The 23,917-nt window shown below is 46.7% G+C and overlaps 1 protein-coding gene and 1 pseudogene across 5 annotated transcripts in view; one reads left to right on the top strand and one right to left on the bottom strand.

Moving 5' to 3' along the window:
* HECW2 (HECT, C2 and WW domain containing E3 ubiquitin protein ligase 2) overlaps nt 1–23,917 on the bottom strand; it is a 1,325,610-nt gene that overhangs the window by 896,386 nt on the left and 405,307 nt on the right. The window lies entirely within an intron of this gene.
* On the top strand, nt 20,117–20,235 carry LOC134947148 (5S ribosomal RNA; annotated as a pseudogene).

Genomic DNA, 23,917 nt, shown 5'->3' with positions numbered 1-23,917 from the left:
CAGCTTATCCCGGTGTGATGTTCGCTACAGCAGGCAACAACTTCATGTTAGGGGAAGCTCTGCACTGTCTTTTTGCAAGCAATATCAGCAAAACCAGTACATGTGTGCCTGCTGAAATTCAGGCTACCCCTGTGACGCTGCCAGTAAACCTACAGTATTCTAATGTACAGTATGAGTTTGCAGAGAAAGGGAGGTCTGACAGCCTGGTAAAATAAGCAGGTGCTGAATACTGGTAGTTTTAGGGGTGGGGGTGGCTAGTGCTGTAGGTGCAGGGTAAAACTGGTCTGTAAGGCTGTCTTTTCACATGAGGCCAAGGCCACTTGCCACTATACTGTGCCCCCTTTTTCACACGGGATCCGGTCTCTAAGTCGACAGTAACTAGGTAGACAATGTCTAGGTCGACCACTATTGGTCGACAGTAACTAGGTCGACAGGGTGTCTAGGTCGACAGGGTCTTTATGTCGACATGTTCTATGTCGACAGGTCAAAAGGTCGACATGAGTTTTTCACTATTTTTTTCTTTTTTTTTAACCTTTTCATACTTAACGATCCACGTGGACTACGATTGGAACGGTAATCTGTGCCGAGCGAAGCGGCAGCGGAGCGAAGGCACCATGTCCGAAGCATGGCGAGCGAAGCGAGCCATGCGAGGGGACGCAGTGCACTAATTGGGGTTCCCGGTCACTCTATGAAGAAAACGACACTGAAATAACAGAAAAAACTCATGTCGACCTTTTGACCTGTCGAACTAGAACATGTCGACCTAAAGACCCTGTCGACCTAGACACCTTTTCGACCTAGTTGCTGTCGACCAATAGTGGTCGACCTTCAATACCACACCCTTTCATACATGCTGAGGGTGCAAAGATCTTATCCTCTGCTTCCCAAAATTTGGGAAGTGCATTTATACAAAGTAGAAACTGTTGACAGAGTTGATAATTAACCAGAACGCTGGTTTATTGACATACAAAGACAACACTTGTTAATGCAGAAGCAGTAACTCACTCATAGATATATATATATATATATATATATATATCTATCAGGCTGGTACAATGAAAGCGAGGTACTTATCGCTATATGTCATGCGGCTGTGGTAAGGTAGTGACTCTGACAGTATGAGATGGAAGGCTGCACATCCGTGCAGACTGACTCCCGTTGGAAGGAACACACACCGCCCACTGCTCTCCGTCCCGCTCAGGCAGTGCGACACACACTACAGGAGGAACCGTCTCTCTCTCTCCACTGCAGGAGGAACTGTGTCATCAGTCTCCGCCTCCCTGATGCTCCAGCACTAGAGGATAAATGCTAGACGATGTGCACCCAGTGTAATGTATACACAAGAGACAATGGGGTAATTCAGAGTTGATCGCAGCAGTAAATTTGTTAACAGTTGGGCAAAACCATGTGCACTGCAGGTGGAGCAGATATAACATTTGAGAGAGAGAGAGAGAGAGTTAGATTTGGGTGGGTTATTGTGTTTCTGTGCAGGGTAAATACTGTCTGCTTTTTACACTGCAATTTAGATTTCAGTTTGAACACACCCCACCCAAATCTAACTCTCTCTGCACATGTTATATCTGCCACACCTGCAGTGCACATGGGCCCTCATTCCGAGTTGATCGGTCGCAAGGCGAATTTAGCAGAGTTACACACGCTAAGCCGCCGCCTACTGGGAGTGAATCTTAGCTTCTTAAAATTGCGACCGATGTATTCGCAATATTGCGATTACTAACTACTTAGCAGTTTCAGAGTAGCTCCAGACTTACTCTGCCTGTGCGATCAGTTCAGTGCTTGTCGTTCCTGGTTGACGTCACAAACACACCCAGCGTTCGCCCAGGCACTCCCACCGTTTCCCCGGCCACTCCTGCGTTTTTTCCGGAAACGGTAGCGTTTTCAGCCACACGCCCCTGAAACGCCGTGTTTCCGCCCAGTAACACCCATTTCCTGTCAATCACATTACGATCGCCAGAGCGAATAAAAAGCCGTGAGTAAAAATACTTTCTTCATAGTAAAGTTACTTGGCGCAGTCGCAGTGCGAACATTGCGCATGCGTACTAAGCGGATTTTCACTGCGATGCGATGAAAAATACCGAGCGAACAACTCGGAATGAGGGCCATGGTTTTGCCCAACTGCTAACAAATTTGCTGCTGAGATTAACTCTGAATTAGGCCCAAGGTACTTAGGGGCTGATGTATTAAGTCTGGAGAAGTGATAAAGCAGTGATAAGTGCAAGGTGATAACTCACCAGACAATCAGCTACTGTCAATTTACATACTGGAGCTGATTGGCTGGTGCATTATCACCATGCACTTATCACTGCTTTATCACTTCTCCAGGCTTAATACATCTGCCCCTTAGTGCACTATGGGGCAGATTTATTAAGCTCGGTGAAGTGATAAATTGGAAGGTGATAAAGGACCAGCCAGTCAGCTCCTTACTGTCATTTTTCAAACCCAGCCTGTGACATGGCAGTTAGGAGCTGATTGGCTGGTACTTTATCACCTTCCACTTTATCACTTCACCGAGTTTAATGCTGCATTCACACCGCAAATGCCGGGTCCTACCCGGTAAGACAAACGTGTACTTACCGGGTGGGATCCGGCATTTGCGCTCCGTTGCAGGCTTCCCGACCCGGCAATATACCGGGTCGGTTGCCATGACAACGGAGGCCGCAGCAGCAGCAGGGGCGGGGGTGGAGGCGGCGTCGGGAGATGAGCTCATCTCCAGCGCCGCCTCTCCCTATCTTGTGAATGGGAACCGTGTCGCATCGACACGGCTCCCATTCACACCGCACCTGACCCGGTAATCAACCCGGGTAAAACCCTTCTTTTTTACCGGGTTGATTTACCGGGTCAGGCGACCCGCTAAATCGCCCAGTGTGCTTTCACATCGCACACTGACCCGGTTCGACACGGCAATATGCCGTGTCGGTACCGGGTTATTTGTGCGATGTGAAAGGGGTATAATAGATCTGCCCCTGTATTCCAACATAAACTGTTTATGTTGATAGTGTGTCGCATCTAGGACACCTAGTCGTAAAAGGAAGTGTTTAGGACTAAAAGGTACAATTAGGCCCACTCAGACCAAAAGGGAGAGAGCACTGGGCAGCTCCACCACATATGAAAAATATTCCAACTGCTGTGACCCATCTCCATACCTCCCAACATGACCCTCTCCAGGAGGGACAGAATACTCTGTTCCTGGACTTTTCTCTTAATGTATAATTGCCCTCAACTGTGCTGAAACACCTTTCTTATCCATTTACCTGTTCAACACAGGTGATGGCAATCATACAATAAGAGAAAAGTCCAGAAGCAGAGCATTGTGTCCCTCCTGGAGAGGGTCGTGTTGGGAGGTATGCATCTCCAGTATACTGTAGGTTAGAAACTTCTGGGTTCATTTTTTCAGTCTATCTGAACATAATACCACCTATACTGGAGTTTCAGAAACTTCATCATTGCAGTACATGCTTGAGTCCAGATGGCTAAATCAAATTGGCTGAGTTACTGTACTAATTAAGTCACCTGTGCTCATGCATGGATATCCTTAAAACCTGGACTTTAATGACTCTGGCCTATTTAAAAGATTACAGACCTTCTGCTTGATATGCAAGCAGATGGAGCTACTCTAGATGCTACATTGAAATGTACGTTCCTCCCAGTCTTCATTATCTAGGGCAGGGATGGGGAACCTTCGGCCCTTCAGCTGTTGTTGAACTACACATCCCAGCATGCCCTGCAACAGTTTTAGCATTGCCAAATAGCAAAACTATAGCAAGGCATTCTGCTATGTGTAGTTCAACAACAGCTGTAGGCCCAAAGGTTCCCCACCCCTGATCTAGGGCCTCTCCCAGATCTGCACCCCTAGCCAACTCGTGGGAATCTCATGGAACCAGCACGGATACTGTAATTTAAGATATGCATATAAAGTGGACGCAAGGCCCTTAGTACAAGCACCTCTTAAGGGCCCTACACACTGGCCGATTTTTTGAAAGATATGAACGATCTCGTTCATAAATGAACGAGAACTCGTTCATAAATGAACGAGAACTCGTTCATATCTTTCAGTGTGGAGACTCCTGCGATGAACGATGCGCGGCCCCGCGCTCGTTCATCGCTGGTCTCCCGTCGGCTGTGCATGCAGGCCAATATGGACGATCTCGTCCATATTTGCCTGCACTTCAATGCAGCCGCGTGACGGGGGGAGTGAAGAAACTTCACTCCCCCCGTCACTGCCCCCCCGCCGCCGGGTCGCTCGTCGGCCGTATCCGCCGTCGGGCAGCTCGGCGGCGGGTCGGCCAGTGAGTAGGGCCCTTTAGACTCAGATAGTCAGAGATCTCTGAGTCAGTAGATTTTTTTTTATTGTAGAATGACAGTGTCGAAACTCCAAGTATCCGGCGTTGTAGGTTTTTTTGTCTCTATCATTGTCCCCCCTCCACGCCGTTGGTCTCCCTCTTCTCTGCACCTCCTGTCAGTTTCTTTTACTCATCTCTGTCCACCTCACCCTATCTGTTTTCATCTCTCTCTCGTACTCATCTGTTAACTCTCGCCACTGTCTGTCTTTCTTATCTCTGTTCCCTCTCCCTGCTGCTTCTTATTCATCTATTTCCACTCCCTCATCTCTCTTATTTTTGTTCACCCACCCCCCAACTCTTTCTCTCATCGCATACTTCATTCACAAATCGTAGTCCTATAAAATTTTATTTATTTAAGTCCTTTTTAAAAACTCCAATTTTGCTGCAGCTATTGCAGCTCTTCTACACATCATTCCCCAAGGGTAACTAATAAGCATGAAAGATATAAACAGATAGGGGCGCAGATAGGGGGTCATTCCGACCTGATCGTAGCTGTGCTAAATTTAGCACAGCTACGATGACTTACACTGACATGCGGGGGGGATGCCCAGCACAGGGCTAGTCCGCCTCACATGTCAGGCAGGCCCCCCCCAGCGCACAAGTACACAAGGATCGCACAGCGGCAATGCTTTTGTACTTGAAGAGTAACTCCCAGCCAGCACAGCTCCTGCCGCGCTGGTACATGCGCAGTTCTGACCTGATCGCTGTGCTGCGATGAACTGCAGCGAGCGATCAGGTCAGAATGACCCCCACAGTGCAGTACCGTTAAAAACAATTATAACTTTACTTGACTTTTGCACGTACATATGTATTTAAAAGAGCTCATCACAATGGAGATTAGTTATCCAGGGCACACCGTGTTTCCAATCTAGCCTCTGTCATTAGTTCCAGCAGCAGCAGGCCTCTCCCGACACACCTCCGGCTCTTTACACACACAAACACAAGCATACTAGTAAAGGGACTCGGGATAACTTAAGGAGTAATTCAGGCCTGATCGGAGATGTGCTACATTTAGTACATCTACGAACAGTTTCACAGACATGCAGGGGGATGCCCAGCACAGGGCTAGTCTGCCCCCCATGTCTGGCTCTGCCCCCACCCCTGCAGAGGTACAAAAGCATCGCACGGCGGCAATGCTTTTGCACCTGGCGAGTAGCCCCTTGCCAGCGCAGCTCCTGCATACTGGCAGGCAGCCACTCGCCGCGTCCCGGGTCACAGCGGCTGCGTGTGATGTCACTCAGCTGCCATGGCCTGACCCCCCAATGGTCCGGACACGCCTCCGTTGTCCGGACGGCGCCCCGCCAACAGCATTCTAACGCTCTTGAAGCACACCCTCCCGCCCTGCGACCGCCTCTGCCTGTCAATCAGGCAGAGGCGATCGCACCAGTGAGATGCTGATAGCATCTCACTGGGCTCCCGGGTGTGCGTGCGCACTCCATGAAATTACCCAGATTCTCCAATGCACCTTCTGAAATCCAGACTGCACATGTGCGAGTCCGGACGTAACAGAGGCAGGGCCTAGCATCAGTATGCAAAATAAGCACTACTGGGTTGTGGGTAGTGCCGGGCGCACAGCTCTATTTCTCCATCTCCACATCATCTCTACAATCTAACTCATGCACCATAGGTGAAGCTGCCAGCAGTGCAGAGGGAAAAGGCAGGCGGTATGGGCAGGCACTGCAGGCCAGGGACACAAAGGCACATTGGTGGTGCAAACACAGCAGCATGGGTGGTGCGGAGAGATGGCAACGGCGGTAAGAAATAGAGAGGCTGCGGAGGCACACAGACTGCTACTGGAGATTGGGCAGAGTGCCCGAGAGGCTGAGAGACAGTTGGAGAGAGCTGGAGGAATTACAGCACACAGGGGCAGATTTATTAAGCTCGGTGAAGTGATAAAGTGGAAGGTGATAAAGGACCAGCCAGTCAGCTCCTAACTGACATTTTTCAAACCCAGCCTGTGACATGGCAGTAAGGATCTGATTGGCTGGTCCTTTATCACCTTCTACTTTATCACTTCACCGAGCTTAATAAATCTGCCCCACAGAGACTGATAAAGGGTATGGGACACATATGAATTACTGGTGGACAGGATGCCAGCTGTCAATATCCCAACAGTGCTGCGCTCACCACACTACGGACTCTATGGGTGACGTGGACACCCACGAGTGGGAATAGGCCTTATGCACCGGGATTCCAGCTGGCAGCATTGTCAGCTGTCTGGATTTTGGTGTTGGTATCCTGAATGCTGGGATCCCGACAGCCACCATTTTAACTGCATTCCCACACAGACTGCTAATGGAGATGGGACAGAGAGACAGTCAGAGAGCCTTGGGAGTCACAGCACACAGAGGCTGATGATGGGGATGGGACAGAGAGACAGTCAGACAGAGCTGGAGGAGTCAGGACACAGAGATTGCTACTGGGGAGAGCCCATCAGAAAGCCAGTAGTCACAGCACAGAGAGACTGATGATGGGGATGGGACAGAGAAACAGCCAGAGAGCTGGGAAAGGAAGGGGAGGTGGGGGGAGCTCCCAGCACACACAGAGACTGCTACTGGGGATTGGACAGAGAGACCATCAGAGAGCCAGAGAAGTCACAGGGCACAGAGACTGCAGCTGGGGATTGCACAGAGACAGTCAAAGAAAGCCAGAGATTAGTGATGGGGTTGTTGCTGGGGAGTGAAAGACTCATGTAGTGACAGCAGGTGTGATGTACAGTACACTGTAATACTGGCTATAGCTCATATAGGGATGTAGTTACAGATGGAGCCATGCTAGTCGTGGCTCCGTCTGAGCTGCAGCACGCCTGTCTAGTCGCGCCTACAGATGGAGCCGCACTAGATGAGTGTGGCTCGATCTGTATGTAACCGCCGATCAGGAGACTGCCAGTCACAATACTTACACCTACATCTTGCCACCTCACAATCCCATAGAGTGGGGTCGCCACTGAGCCCGCAAGGGGCTTCTTGCGCTGCCCCCCTACCCCTTCTGCTGGCATTTTGCTGTCGGGATCCCAGCGAAGGTATGCTGCTGACGCATACACAACCCCTCATATACTATGCATCATTGTATAAAGCCCCAAATGTGCTATATAAAGAAAACATTGGTTATGGATCCATTATAGATGGCTGTATAGGGGCAGAGTTTATAGTATCATTGATGGTACAGTAATAGAAGTACTGCAGTGACATTCTGACAAGTAATAATGTACAGCCTGAATACTATTTTATAGTTATGGGAGAATGGATACTGTGGTGACTGGCCAGCCGATTCTCCTGATACCTGTTACGAATTCACCTGCCAACAATGGGATCGCTCGCTAGGGTTTTTTGCTGCTGCGAGCAGATAGTCACCACCTATAGGGGAGTGTATTTTTGCTTTGCAAGTGTGCGAACGCATGTGCAGCCGAGCAGTACAAAAAAAGTTTTGTGCAGTTTCTGAGTAGCCCAGGACTTATTCAGCTGCTGCGATCACTTCAGCCTGTCCGGGACCGGAATTGATGTCAGACGCCCGCCCTGCAAACGCTTGGACACGCCTGCATTTACCTACCACTCCCAGAAAACAGTCAGTTGACACCCGGAAACACATTCTTCCTGTCAATCTCCTTGCAATCGGCTGTGCGAGTGGATTGTTCGTACAATCCATCGCTCAGCAACGATCTGCTTTGTAGCCGTATGACGTGCCTGCGCATTGTGGTGCATACGCATGTGCAGTTCTTACTTGATCGCAGCGCAACGAAAAATCTTAGCAAGCGATCAAGGTCTGAATGACCCCCAATTACCGTCAGGTGAATTGCAGGTAAATACGTTGGAGTAGAACGGAGAACAATACAAGAATGCTTGGTTCAAAAAAGCTGTATTATGCACAGGAACCAGCCAGGCTTGGCTGGTTTAAAGTTAAACCATATTTTTTTTAAATAAAAAACATTCTGGGTTTTCTTATTATGCTGTTCGTACAGGCACGGTGCCGTTAAAAAAGCTATTATACAAAAAAAAATGGTGTTTTTATTCAAAATGTTTACTGACAGTGACATGTCCAGTGCTTATGCTTAACTCTTCCTTTTTGTGTGTGTGTGTTTCTCTGAAAAGTGCTTTTGCATTTCCCATATTGTTTTACTATTCAGATTTATTTAATTATAATAAGGAAGACTAATACTTAACATTAACTTGTTCTTATTTTCATTGATCTATGAGTGTACTTTGTATGTATTAATATGTTTAGTCTATCTACATATATTCAAATGTAATAGGAATAATAAGCTGCAAAATATTGGTTTTATTGAAATATGAAAATAAATCAAATCAAAGTCTAATAACATTATTAATGTTGGAAAGCATTAAAACATGGTTGATCGAGGTTTCTAATACATGATTAAACAATTTTTTTCCATTAAAACATTCAACCAAAAAAGCTGGGTTTGTTTTGCGTTTTTAAAAACCTGTTTTTTTCCAACCCTGGTGCCAGCAAAAGCATTTGACAAGTAAAAAGGATGCAATGACAGGGTTAAATGCTGTAGCAGGTTAAATTATCTTGTTAACAGAATATTGCAGCATAAGTATCAGTCTCTGCAGGATATAATGCTAGACGTCAAATGCAGGCATTATGTGGTATAATATATAACAGACTTAGCAGAGAATTAACGCAAACAGGTTAACTTCACCTGTAAGCTATAGTGTTGTAGTATTTGTCACAGTCTTTGCAATATACAGATAAAGGCTGGATACCAACAAAGCAAAGTCAAGGTATTCAGGATTCCAGCTGGATGCAGGCAAGGTATTCAGAATTCCAGCTGGATGCAGGCAAGGTATTCGGGATTCCAGCTGGATGAAGGCAAGGTATACAGGATTCCAGTAGGATACAGGAAAGGTATACAGGATTCCAGCAGGATACAGGCAAGGTATACAGGATTCCAGCAGGTTACAGGAAAGGTACACAGGATTCCAGCAGGATACAGGCAAGGTATACAGGATTCCAGCAGGATACAGCAAGGTATTCAGGATACAAGCTGGATACAGGCAAGATATTCACGATTCCAGCTAGATGCAGGCAAGGTATTCAGGATTCCAGCAGGATACAGGCATGGTATCAAGACAAGGACTAGGATGGCACAATTTTAATACTCTAGCACTACCATAATTTGCTACTACAGGTTGAGTATCCCATATCCAAATATTCCGAAATACGGAATATTCCGAAATACGGACTTTTTTGAGTGAGAGTGAGATAGTGAAACCTTTGTTTTTTGATGGCTCAATGTACACAAACTTTGTTTAATACACAAAGTTATTAAAACTATTGTATTAAATGACCTTCAGGCTGTGTGTATAAGGTGTATATGAAACATAAATGAATTGTGTGAATGTACACACACTTTGTTCAATGCACAAAGTTACAAAAATATTGGCTAAAATTACCTTCCGGCTCTGTGTATAAGGTGTATATGTAACAAAAATGCATTCTGTGCTTAGATTTAGGTCCTATCACCATGATATCTCATTATGGTATGCAATTATTCCAAAATACGGAAAAATCTGATATCCAAAATACCTCTGGTCCCAAGCATTTTGGATAAGGGATACTCAACCTGTATAACTGGCAACAAGGCTGACTGCCTTTTAAAGACAGGCCAGACCAATAAGTCAGCTCACAAGACAGGCCCCTAACACAACCATATGCTGCAGCTCGGGAGGTGCACATGAAAGCAGCAGGATGTGTTCCAGCTAATTAGCCCCAGCTGGAACACAAACAAACTACTGCTCTCTCACTGCATCATTTGACTTTCTTGACACCTGTCCTCCTTAGCGTCTGAACGAAACCTTATTAAAAATCCCCTCATCAATGCCTCTTGTTCTTATGAGAACATCCAGACTTGACCGGAGAGGGTGGAATTCCTTGTAATGACAAAACTTTATCAGGAAACTCGGGACCTCCCAGGAAGGGAGTAGCATCATAAACAGGATCAAACTCACAGTCTGAGTCCAAGTCTAATAGAAGGTATGAATCTTCTTTCTTGAGGGCTTGATTAGCCGAAGAGTGTCACGTCTGGCAGGGTTTGAGGATCCGGCAGCTGAGATTTGCCCGAGGAGGTAGCAGGCTGTGAATGAACCAGATGAGGGGGCTGGATATAGTTCCTTCGCATGGGACACGGAGCAATGAAGAACGTAGGCGGGGTTTGAGAGTCAATGGAAAGTATTTATTATGTACAGGGCTGAGGTAGGGAACTGAGGCTGAAGCACAATGGTTAAAGACGTGGCTGGAGGTGAAGAACTGCGGACTGTGATTTGAAAGACGAGACTGTAGATGATGAATTGTGGAACTGTGGATGGTAGTTGAAAACGTGGCTGGAGACAAGGACTGTGGACTGTGGTTTGGAAAACGAGGCTTGAAGATAATAATCTGCAGGCTGTGGTCAGTGGTACAAAGGCGTGGCTGGTGAAGGAGATCTGTGGAGTGTGGCTTGAAAGACGAGGCAGAAGACCCGGGGCCGACTGTGCCCAAAGAGTCTTACTGGACCGGGTTTTCCAGGAGCGCTTCCACAGGCAGTAGCAGGCAAGAAACGGCAGGGCTGCAGCAGCAACAGAGAACCGACCAAGCAGGATCAGGAGGAACCAAGATACAGCAGGAACCCTGGGAGCACAGCTAAAGCACCTACAACAGGGTTGTAACTTGAAGCACTGGCATCCCTGTCCTAAACCAGCCCCCTTTTATAGGGAGAGCTTCCCCTGGATTGGCTGGAAGAAACAGGAAACAGGAACTATGCTTAAAACTTGGTCTCCAACATGGCGGCGCCCAGTAAAGTAAGACCTTTTTGCAAAGCCACATTGCTCACTGCCCCTGGTCTCCAAGCAACGGTTCAGCAAGAGCGACCCGCTGTAGCGGCGTCCCGCCGCCACGAGCGGACCCCCTCACCTCCGCTACTACTGCCCACGGATCTGGCGCAGCAGCCCACCTCCGCCGCTGCCCGCACAACGCCAAGGAAGCCAGCCCCGCGGCCCCAGCGTACCGGTAAGACTCCGGACGCTGACAGTACCCCCCCTTTTGCGGGTGGACTCCGGACACCTATGTGGTTTAGTTGGAAACTTGGCATGAAATGTCTGAAGAAGTCTTGGAGCATGGACATCCTCTGCATCTACCCAAGATCTCTCCTCTGGCCCATACCCTTTCCAATCAACAAGGTACTGGATGCGACCATAACGTCTGCGAGAATCGAGGATCTTGTGAATCTCAAATTCATCTCCATGTGCTGATTGGATCTTGGGTGATTTAGGCAGAGCGGCTCTGAACCGATTAAGTACCAGTGGTTTTAAGAGAGAAATATGAAATGCATTAGGAATTCTTAACTGCGGAGGTAATTTCACTTTATAAGCCACAGGATTCAACACTCTTTGGATTGGGTAAGGCCCAATAAATCTGGGAGCAAACTTTTTTGTAGGAACCTTTAATCTTAGGTTACGTGTGGAAACCCAAACCCGATCTCCTACCTTAAGGCTTGGTACAGCTTTTCGTTTCAGATCTGCATAGGTCTTATATCTCTTGGATGTCTTGAGCAAAGTCTTGTGAACTTGTTTCCAGGCTTCAGTAAATTGACGAAGTGTTCACTCTGCGGCCGGAACCTCGAGCGTAGGCAGAAGTTGGAAGTCAGGAACTCTTGGATGGTAACCATAATTAATGAAGAATGGAGAAGATTTTGTGGCAGAGTGATAAAGATTGTTATGGGCAAATTCTGCGAATGGGAGGAAGTCCAGCCAGTCGTCCTGTGAGGAGGACATGAATAAACGCAGAAAAGTCTCCAGATCCTGGTTCACTCTCTCTGTTTGACCATCCGTTTGAGGATGATATCCTGAGGAGAAGTTTAATTTCACGCCAAGAGCAGAACATAGGGATCTCCAAAACCTGGCCACAAATTGAGGACCTCTATCAGACACGATCTCCTGGGGTAGACCATGGAGTCGAAAGACCTCTGCTATAAACAATTTTGCCAACTGGGATGCAGATGGAAGATTAGCCAGAGGAACAAAGTGTGCCATTTTATAGAATCGGTCAACTATGACCCATACGGTGTTCCGCCCACCAGACATAGGTAAATCTGTAATAAAGTCCATAGAAATATGCGTCCATGGTCTTAGTGGTACCGGCAAAGGATGGAGTAACCCGGTTGGTGGACCTTTGGGACTTTTATGCTGGGCACATTTTGGACAGGCAGCTACGAATTCCTGAACGTCAGTCCTGAGATGAGGCCACCAGTAGGAGCGTTGAATGAATTTAAGTGTCTTATGACCGCCCGCATGGCCCATGAAGGAGGAGAAGTGAGCCCATGTAAGAAGTTTTTTGCGAAGATTTGGTGCAACGAAGATCTTCCCTGGAGGAGGTATTAGTTGCAGAAAAAGAGGTGGATTCCAGGATAAATTGCTCTTTTGAACGGTCAGAGGGTTCTTCTGAACTTAGGGAGCGAAATAATGCATCTGCCTTTTTGTTGAGGGAACCTGGTCTGTAACTGAGTTTAAAATTAAAACGGGTAAAGAAGAGTGCCCATCTTGCTTGGCGTGGGTTCAGACATCGGGCTGACTGTAGATACAGGAGGTTCTTGTGATCCGTGGTCACCGAAATTGGATGCTGAGCTCCCTCCAACAAATACCTCCACTCCTCAAAGGCCAACTTAATTGCCAGTAATTCCTGTTCCCCAATAGCGTAATTCTGTTCAGCGGGGGAGAATCTTCGCGAGAAGAATGCACAAGGATAGACCTTCTTGTCCTCGAAAAGCTGGGATAATACTGCTCCTACTCCTACAGTAGAGGCATCAACCTCCACCAAGAACGGACGGCTGAGATCGGGTTGTCGAAGAACTGGTGCAGTCGTGAAGGCCTCCTTTAAAGATGAAAAAGCTTCCAAAGCCTCCTGAGACCACTTGGCAGGATCAGCTCCCTTCCTAGTTAATGCGGTTATAGGAGCTATGACAGAAGAATCATTTTGAATTATTCTTCGGTCGAAGTTAGCAAACCCCAGGAAACGTTGAATTCCTTTAAGGGTAGCTGGAAGTGCCCAATCCTGAATCGCCTGGACTTTAGCGGGGTCCATCTGTAACCTCTGCCCTGAAAGAATGTAACCGAGGAATGGAATCGTGGGTACTTCAAAGGTGCACTTCTCTAACTTACAGAATAACTGATTCCTTCGTAAACGAGTTAACACTTCTTTGACTTGTTCCCGGTGGGTCTTCAGATCCCTAGAAAAAATGAGGATGTCATCCAGATACACTACCAAGCAGTCATAGAGGAGATCTCTGAAGATTTCGTTAACGAACTCTTGAAAGACGGCTGTGGCGTTGCATAGGCCAAAAGGCATTACCAGGTATTCGTAATGGCCGTCGCAGGTATTAAATGCCGTCTTCCATTCGTCCCCTGGGCGAATACGTATAAGATTGTAGGCCCCACGTAAGTCCAACTTAGTAAATACAGTAGCTCCTTTAACACGGTCGAACAGTTCTGGAATCAGAGGTAACGGATATCTGTTCTTAATTGTTATGTCATTGAGACCTCTATAGTCAATACAGGGCCGCAACCCCCCATCCTTCTTTTTGACGAAGAAAAACCCTGCTCCGGCCGGAGATGTAGAAGACCTGATGAACCCTTTCTCCAAGTTCTCCCGTATATACGCCGACATGGCCTGTGTCTCGGGAAGTGAGAGAGGGTAAATTCGACCTCGGGGAGGAGTCTTACCGGGTAATAGCTCAATGTGACAATCCCAAGTACGATGCGGGGGCAAGGTGTCCGCCCCATGCTTACTGAAAACATCTTGAAAAGACTGGTACTCCACAGGAAGGCTAGAAGGGTTGGAAGAACAGAGAGGTCTAACTGAAGGTAAACAGTTCTGAAAGCAGTCTTGTACCCAAGAGAGAACATCCATAGTTTGCCAATCTATGTGGGGATTGTGTCTGATTAACCATGGAAACCCTAGGATTAGTTCATGAGAGGCTTTAGGAATTACAAGGAAAGAGATTTTTCTGAATGGAGAACTCCGACCTTCAGCTTGAGAGGAATAGTACAAAAGGATATAATACCCTCTGGGATATAACTTCCATCCACTGCGGTAACAGAAATGGTACGATCCAAAGGAACCATTTGTATTCCAGATCGTTTGACCAGAGCTGACGTAATGAAGCTTTCGGCGGCTCCGGAGTCGAGTAGTGCAGGGATGAGAAGAGAAGAAGAAGGGAGCTCCAATTGGGTTAACAGGACAGACTCTTTCTTGGTATGTAATTCTGAGAATTCTCCTAGCTTGACCTCTCCAGCACAAACTAGGAGCGGGCGTTTCCCGGACGTAGACTGCAAGTTTTAACAAAGTGATCAGATGCACCACAATACAGGCAGAGGTTCCCTTGTCGCCGTCTCTGACGTTCTTCATTGGAGAGGTGGGAGCGATTAATCTGCATGGGTTCTTCCACAGTTGGTGATGATGGTGTTGGTGGAAGAACAACTCTAGGCTTAGGGCGATCTGACCGCAACCTCTCCATACAGCGTTCTCTGTACCTCAGATCTAACTTATTGCATAAAGAAATTAGTTTATCCAACTTATCAGGTACATCCTGAGTTGCGAGGTCATCTTTGATCTTTTCGGAGAGACCGCTCCAGAAAGCTGCAATGAGAGCCTCCTCGTTCCAGTTCAGTTCTGAGGGAAGGGTGCGAAACTGGATTACGTACTGACTGACCGTACGCGTGCACTGACGCAGGCGCAGGATCTCCAATGAGGCGGCAGAAGTCCTGCCCGGTTCGTCGAAGATTCTGCGAAAGGTGGCCATGAATTCTGGATAGTTAGATAAGATGGGATCCATCCTCTCCCACAAAGGTGAAGCCCATTCCAACGCTTGCCCGGTAAGTAAAGAAATTATATAGGCTACTTTGGTTCATGCTGATGGGAAGTTGGCCGACTGTAGTTCGAACTGGATTTCGCACTGGTTAAGAAACCCGCGACATTGTTTTGGATTCCCATCAAATTTACTGGGAGGTGGCAAATGCAAACGTGGAAGTGGTACTGGTACAGAAGGAAGCAGGACCAGAGGTGCCAATGTGGGAGCAGCTGTAGACACTTGAGGTGCCGTCATGGCAACACAGAGAGAATCAAGACGTTCGGACATACTCTGCATGAACTGCAAGATTTGAGATTGTGTGGCCTCCTGCTTACTTAAGCGAGACCAGATATCTGCAGTTGAATCCCCTCCTGAGGCCTGATCACCCATCGAATCCATTGAGGCCAGTGCTTACTGTCATGTCTGGCAGGGTTTGAGGATCCGGCAGCTGAGATTTGCCCGAGGAGGTAGCAGGCTGTGAATGAACCAGATGAGGGGGCTGGATATAGTTCCTTCGCATGGGACACGGAGCAATGAAGAACGTAGGCGGGGTTTGAGAGTCAATGGAAAGTATTTATTATGTACAGGGCTGAGGTAGGGAACTGAGGCTGAAGCACAATGGTTAAAGAAGTGGCTGGAGGTGAAGAACTGCGGACTGTGATTTGAAAGACGAGACTGTAGATGATGAACTGTGGAACTGTGGATGGTAGTTGAAAACGTGGCTGGAGACAAGGACTGTGGACTGTGGTTTGGAAAACGAGGCTTGAAGATAATAATCTGCAGGCTGTGGTCAGTGGTACAAAGGCGTGGCTGGTGAAGGAGATCTGTGGAGTGTGGCTTGAAAGACGAGGCCGAAGACCCGGGGCCGACTGTGCCCAAAGAGTCTTACTGGACCGGGTTTTCCAGGAGCGCTTCCACAGGCAGTAGCAGGCAAGAAACGGCAGGGCTGCAGCAGCAACAGAGAACCGACCAAGCAGGATCAGGAGGAACCAAGATACAGCAGGAATCCTGGGAGCACAGGCTAAAGCACCTACAACAGGGTTGTAACTTGAAGCACAGACATCCCTGTCCTAAACCAGCCCCCTTTTATAGGGAGAGCTTCCCCTGGATTGGCTGGAAGAAACAGGAAACAGGAACTATGCTTAAAACTTGGTCTCCAACATGGCGGCGCCCAGTAATGCAGACCTTTTTGCAAAGCCACATTGCTCACTGCCCCTGGTCTCCAAGCAACGGTTCAGCAAGAGCGACCCGCTGTAGCGGCGTCCCGCCGCCACGAGCGGACCCCCTCACCTCCGCTACTGCTGCCCACGGATCCGGCGCAGCAGCCCACCTCCACCGCTGCCCGCACAACGCCAAGGAAGCCAGCCCCGCGGCCCCAGCGTACCGGTAAGACTCCGGACGCTGACAAAGAGTCCTGGAGGAAATATGAAGCGGAAGATCCAACACATATTACAAGATCTGAAGAATTGGAGGTTTGAGAAACATCAGTAGACTTGGTACTCTGGATGAATGATGAAGCTAGAGAATCGAAATACTTAGGAGATACACAGTTTGTAGATGACAGAGAAGTGCATCGAAGTTCTAAGTCTTTTGGCTGGGAAATTAGTATCAGACTGGCAGTGCCTTCTTGATGACCAGCTGTAATGATCTGGTTCTTAAGGGACGAGATACTTGACTTATCCTTGGAAGGGCAGCATGAACTTCCTTTTGAAGGAGACTGTTGTAGTTTAGAGGAAAAGGAGCTAGAATTCTTTTTGGAACATGAGTAAAGTCATATTTCAAAGGTTTTGGACTGAATTCTTTAATCACTACTGAAAGTCCACAAATCCTGAAGCACAAGGTCACTACTATCGATAAGTGGATTAGCCCAATCTAAGGTGTTTCCTTTTAATGACAAAAACAAATAGTGGGTAATATTAGAAGGAGTAATTCCAGATGAGGGGTTTGACTCCATCAGCATAAGATATTGATTAACTAGTGTGGTATATTGCCCTAAATCACCATCAAAGTGAAGAGATGAAACATCAAACATGTACTGTAAGGTTGAAGCATGTGACACACACTGGGAAGCTGGAATGGAATTAGCTTGACAAACGTCAGGTTGGAGATAGGGTGTCATCTCTGACATTGTCTGGCTGAAATCCCCAACTGGGACTGACTGACCATTTGGGGTCTCCACCTGGTGTGAGACACCAAGAACATCCACTGGAGCTGTAGCACTTAGATCAGCTACTAAGGCTATGGACTCTGGTGACTCTGCTGAGTGAGTAACATCTGTACTTCTTTCAAAATGTAAGGCTGAAGTCCTTTGTCCAGACAAACAGATAGAAGTGAATTTGGTTATTTAATACTTGAATTATCTTCAGTAAGCTGAGTCTTAATCTCTCCCATCTCTGAAGAATGTAACTTGATAGAAGTCGCAGAACTTAGAACTTCCTTGGATGAGACAACCTCAGACAATTCTGTTTTTAAAAGCTTTGGCTTGAGTTCTTTGAAATTGAGACACATGGTGGACATACAGAAGCAGAAGCAAGGTTAGTTTGAGGTTCCTTTGATAGGTAAAAAGATAAGTTACAAGGGAGAAAAAGAAGACTCTTGTGTGGGCGCACTCTTGTATTAAAGTCAAATATAATGAAGATTAAAATACATCTTGTATTAAATACATATGTATAAAATACATATGATATTGTATTATCACGGGATACCCCTGACCGACATTCTTTTGCCTTATCTCAATTTAGATGGACGCTATTACCACTTACCAGCTGGTTCCTACATCATCAGCACATTCTGTTTTTTCCTAAACATCCATTACGTGGGTATTGGGCAAGGCTAACTTATTATACATGCTGTAATCCAATGGATGAATATTCTATAAGCCCTTACACTGTGTATTTTCCATCAGTAGTCAGCATCGTACAGAGGTGAATGTTCATACTCTTACCACACTCTCACACAAGAATCCCCTAACCTCCCTGTAAACTGTAATATTACTGCCCTTTCTCATTTCTTTCCTTATATTTTTACCTATTCCTTACTAGTCATTACTCATATATTTCTAATTTTGCCTCCTACTCATGATTAATATAGCATCACTACTGAGGTAGTTAGTAGTTGCTATCAATACAGGGGGTTATCTACCCTTACATATCGGGGAACGAGGCAGCTATCCATGCTGATTTCGCCCTGACCGTCACTGATCGACACCGCCCCAAGAAAAATTTCATTCATTTCTATTACTTTTAACCGACTGAGTCGGTTCACATATTGTTGTATTTTACATCCCCAATCTCCTCAGCCTTTCCTTCGCGTCTGTCACTTATACAGGCAGCAGTGGGTAGGAATGTACATTCAAACAGTTCGTCGAGCCATGAATGGATACTGGCCCGGTTCATCTATTATTGCCGCCTGCTAATCCCTCCCCAGGTAACCTGATTGGTTCACTCCATCAGGTGGCAGGGAGTAACGGATACGGACGGTTGCATGGCAACCATGGACAACCAATTCCGCCCACTCCGGCTGTCAGCGGAAAAACACCAGACCGATACCTTATCTAGCTCCCAGATGGAGCACAGGGGCATCCGGAAGTGATCAAGCCCGAACACATGGGCGAAACGCATATTCCACCCCCTGTCCTGCTTCACAGACTTCTCACCAGCCAGACCAACTCAACCGGACCCCTACACCTATACCATACATGTGCAGTGGTGATGTGTTATACTTTTTGTTGTTCGTCCTGAGTATCTGGTCTGTCTTACTGTATTTTCACTAAAATTGCTAGTTTATTTATTTTGAAATCCTATTCTAACCATCATGTTTATACTGGTAGTCCCACTACAGTGCTGAGTTGATATATTTATTGGACTGTAGGTCCTCTTTTGATACTGTTTCTACTTTGACTTTGAGTCTCATTTCAAAGCTATATATGCATGTGTAGTATTACAGCTGCTGATTAGTACATGATTGATTGGTATAAGGGCCCTCATTCCGAGTTGATCGCTCGCTAGCTGTTTTTAGCAGCCGTGCAAATGCATAGGCGCCGCCCACAGGGGAGTGTATTTTTGCTTTGCAAATGTGCGAATGCCTGTGCAGGCGAGCTCTGCAAAAACATTTTGTGCAGTTTCAGAGTAGGTCTGAACTTACTCAGCCCTTGCGATCACTTCAGTCTTTTTGGTACCGGAATTGACGTCACACACCCACCCTCCAAACGCCCGGACATGCCTGCGTTTTCCCTACCACTCCCAGAAAACGGTCAGTTGACACCCATAACTGCCCTCTTTCTGTCAATCTTCTTGCGATCGGCTGTGCATATGGATTCTTCGTTAAATCCATAGCTCAGCAACGATCCGCATTGTACCCATACGATGCGTGTGCGCATTGCGATGCATACGCATGTGCAGTAGAGACCTGATCGTAGCGCAGCGAAAATCGTCAGCGTGCGATCATCTCAGAATGACCCCCAAGATCTGATGTCAGGACCCAGGTTACTCATTTGCACCCATTACCTGTGTAGCAGTGTGTCTCTCTCATATATTTGATCTATCTTCATGGGCCCAGATTTATAGTACTAAATACTGTGCTAATGCAATTTTTCCTGTGCTGGATTCATACTACTGTGATAAACTGCATGCAGGATATATCTATAACTTAATGATCATAGACGCATCTGTATATTTCCCTCATTGTGGACTGCAGATCCAAGTACTTTTTTTCTGTACTCTCAATCACTTACCTGCTGTATTCGTGGATTCTCACCAGCGATCCATTGGTTAATATTTAGGATACGGAAATACAGGGCATATACCTTGCCTAACGCTGGCAGCAGACCCACTCCAGACACTCTTTCCTTTGTACTACCATTCTTTTTCATGTTCGGTGAACTCTCATCAGTGCTCCCGGAATGAGAGCGCAATAAGTGATCTACTATCATACCACAATGTAGATGCCCAATACCATCCTATCTTGGAAGCTAAGCAGTGTTGGGCTTGGTCACTACTTGGATGGGAGACTGCCTATGAATACCAAGTGTAGTAGAATCCCCAATTTATCAGGTTACTCTGTGCCTAACATTGACAGCAGATTCACCACTGTCCCTTCCTGATAATTTATTTCTGTTCTTCTGCACACAGTCTTGATGGTTAACACCTTTAAACTACTCTAATTATCTAAGGACAAGTTATGCAATCTTGAGTGATACTCTTGGTAGTTCTTCTGCCTTTAATCCATTCCTGTTCTGCATCTGAAAGATATTTTCTATATGCTGAAAGAAACTCAGGAACATGCTGGTAGATTAGTCTCGTGTATGGGATTTGATTTAATAAATTAACTAATTCATTAGTACGTATTCATTAATTTCAGATCATTGTGTGACCAGGTAATTATGAATTAATTGACCTAACAGTCATGTACATTGGCTCACATTTTCTTAACATCATAACCTTCCAACTAATTTAGTTGGTTTTTCAGTGTTGTTTATCTTGCAGTATATATTTATCCTTTTAATCATAATTAATAAAGATGTATTTTAATCTTCATTATATTTGACTAAATACAAGAGTGCGCCCACACAAGAGTCTTCTTTTTCTCTCTTGTAACTTAGCAATTTACATTGACTCTGGGTACACCACCAACCTGACCCCAATTGGGACTTTTCCCTTGAATTGTCAATTTTGGTTTTCCTACCTCATCAGATAATTTGACTAGACTGGTGCGGGATCAACCACACATTCTCATGGGTAAAAAGATGTAATCTCTAGAAATGTCTGGTAGAAGTTCCCAGTTGATACTGGCAATACACAAAGAACTCCATTCTGAGGTGAGACACTTGAGGCACTGGGTTTCTCCTACGGTACTTCGGTAACTGCATAACCTGCTGTGACTGCGGACTCTGGGCTTGTAGACGAGGAAGCAGAAACAGAGTCAGACTGAAGTCTTTTACTGGGACAAACTGAAGTAAGTTCTTTACTCGGAACAATGGATGAAACCAGATCGGAACTGGAGATATCTCAATTGACTAGAGAGGGAAACTGAACTAGACAAATGGACAGAACCAGATTAAGTCCGGAAGGGCTTGAACTGGCTGAGTTTTTGGACCTATGGATGGAACCAGATTCGGTCCTGAGGTTTTGTATTTGTCTGGAACCGAAGGAGACTGAACTGGACAAATGGACGGGACCAGACTGTGTCCAGAAGAACTTGAACTGGTTGGGACAGGCTTAGTTTTTGGACCTATGGATGGAAACGGATTGGGTCCAGAGATACTTGAATTGGCTGGAACCGAAGGAGACTGAACCGGACAAATGGATGGGACCAGATTGAGTCCGGATTAACTTAAACAGGCAGGAACAGAGTCTGAAAGCTCTTCGAAGATGGCAAACAGGAGCTCATGTTTACATCTGTGGCACTAAGAATTCCACCTGGTAACTTGGCCCTGGATACTTCCTTTGGTTCTGAAACTCTGGAGATTCCTCCTAGGGTTGACGAATTAGACACCTTTCCTAGGGTTAACTTTTCCAGCAGCCCACGGGGTTAACAGATCACAAACTCCTCTTTGAGTAGACAACTCAGATGCTTCTTCTAGAGGCTGAGCATCGGATACCCCTCCTGCGGTCGGCAAATCAGATGCCTCTTCAGGGGCTGCAGAGTCTAATGCCCTTCCAGGCACTGAAACCTCAGATGCCACTCCATGGGCTGCAGATACGCTGGAACTGTAATGCTGAGACATATCTGTGTTTCTTTCCTTGCAAAGGGAACAATCACTACTCAGGTGACCTGCACCTCCACAGTAGAAGCACAGGTGAAGGTGCCTGTGCTGGTGACGTTCAGCTTCCGACAGCTTGAATTGTGGGTAACTTCAAAACATCTTCACTCTCCACAGGAGAAGAGAGCTTAGCCCTGAGAGAGTCTGTAACAGGAATTCTTTCACATAAGGAAATCGTGATGAGGTTTTCACTGGGTCGAGTATACTTTCAAGAATTTTTTGTATTATCTGAATAATTCTGGAAAGAAGATTTTACAATTGTTCAAACAGTTCATCTAGAGTCTTCAGATGTTTGTGATTCTCAGCAAAATGAAACTGAGGGGACCAAGGACAACTGAGTGGGAAGGTCACACTCTTAGGAGACATAAAGTTAAAAGAATGTCCTATAGATTTGAGTGAGAAACTGTAGATGAGCCACTGGAACATTGGGGGATGGAGCCGGCACAACTGGATCACTGGACTAGGAACTGCCAGGACTGGAGCAGTAACTGGTGTCATTAACATGGACTGGATTCTGTCAAGGCGGACTGATAGTTCTTGTAGATACAGAATTACTTGTTTATGTGCAGCCTCCTGTGCCTCCACTCGGGTGGCTAAATTCTGAAGTGCCGCTACCTCTGGCTTTGGAGCTGGATTGGGATTCATATTTGGGCCTGTGCAAACTGTCACGGCTTGGTGCACAAGGTTAACTGGGTCAGGTGATGACCGATGTCCAGGGTCTGAGGCTTGGAGCTGGAGTTGAGGATGCTGAATATAGCTCATTTGCATGGGATTTGAGTAGCAGTGAGAACTGCCTTTGATACGAGTTCAAGGTTATGAACCATGCAGTGGTAATGTACCGGACTGGTTACCAGCTGAAGAAAGCTGGACCGGACTGGTTACCAGCTGAGGAATACAGCGGGACTGGACTGGTTACCAGCTGAAGAGATGCTGCTGGACCGGACTGGCTACTGGTTGAGGAATGCAGCTGGGCTGGACTGGCTACTGGTTGAAGAGATGCTGCTGGACCGGACTCGCTACCAGCTGAGGAATACAGCTGGACCGGACTTGCTACCGGCTGAAGAGATGCTGCTGGACCAGACTGGCTACTGGCTGAGGAATACAGCTGTATTGGACTGGCTACCGGCTGAGGAATACAGCTGGACTGGACTGGATACCGGCTGAAGAGATGCTGCTTGACTGGACTGGCTACCGGCTGAGGAATACAGCTGGACTGGACTGCTTACCTGCTGAGGATATGCAGGACCGGACTGGTTACTGGCTGAGGATATGCAGGACTGGACTGGTTACCGGCTGAGGATATGCAGGACTGGACTGGTTACCGGCTGAGGATAAGCATGACTGGACTGGTTACCGGTTGAAGATATGCAGGACAGGACTGATTACTGGCTGAGGATATGCAGGACTGGACTGGTTACCGGCTGAGGATATGCAACACCGGACTGGTTTCTGGCTGAGGATATGCAGGACCGGACTGGTTACCGGCTGAGTATATGCTGGGCCTGATAGTGCCACACGAAAGAAGTGAAACAGGTTCACTTGTCACACTATGTGACTAGTTGCACAGGCTCCTGTTGCTGGAGACCTGCTTTATACTCTTAGGTAGACTGCCATTGGTGGAAGGAGTCAGCTGAGAGTAACTAGCACTCCTACTGGTAAATAGTCTGATCAGTTGACCAGGAAATATGGCTGCTGGAACTTCTTGTGAACACAATGAACAGAGATACCAGAAGCCGTACACAAGGTACTGCTGATTACTCACATAAGGGAATCCTACACGGTGGCTTAATCAGGAGAGAGTAACACAGACACATGCAGCAGCTTCGACACTGAAGTTTGCATGGAGCTTGCAAGACTGAGAGAAATCCTGAAATCCGTCCAGAAGGTAAGGTACAAGGGACACTTGTACCACACACACGGTGCGATGTAACCTTACGATTTTGGCTATATAGTCAAAAA

Source organism: Pseudophryne corroboree, chromosome 7 (genome assembly GCF_028390025.1).
Source record: "Pseudophryne corroboree isolate aPseCor3 chromosome 7, aPseCor3.hap2, whole genome shotgun sequence".
In the NCBI taxonomy this organism is placed as follows: domain Eukaryota; kingdom Metazoa; phylum Chordata; class Amphibia; order Anura; family Myobatrachidae; genus Pseudophryne; species Pseudophryne corroboree.
Note: the sequence above shows the minus strand (reverse complement) of the source record. Positions and strands in the feature narration are given on the sequence as shown.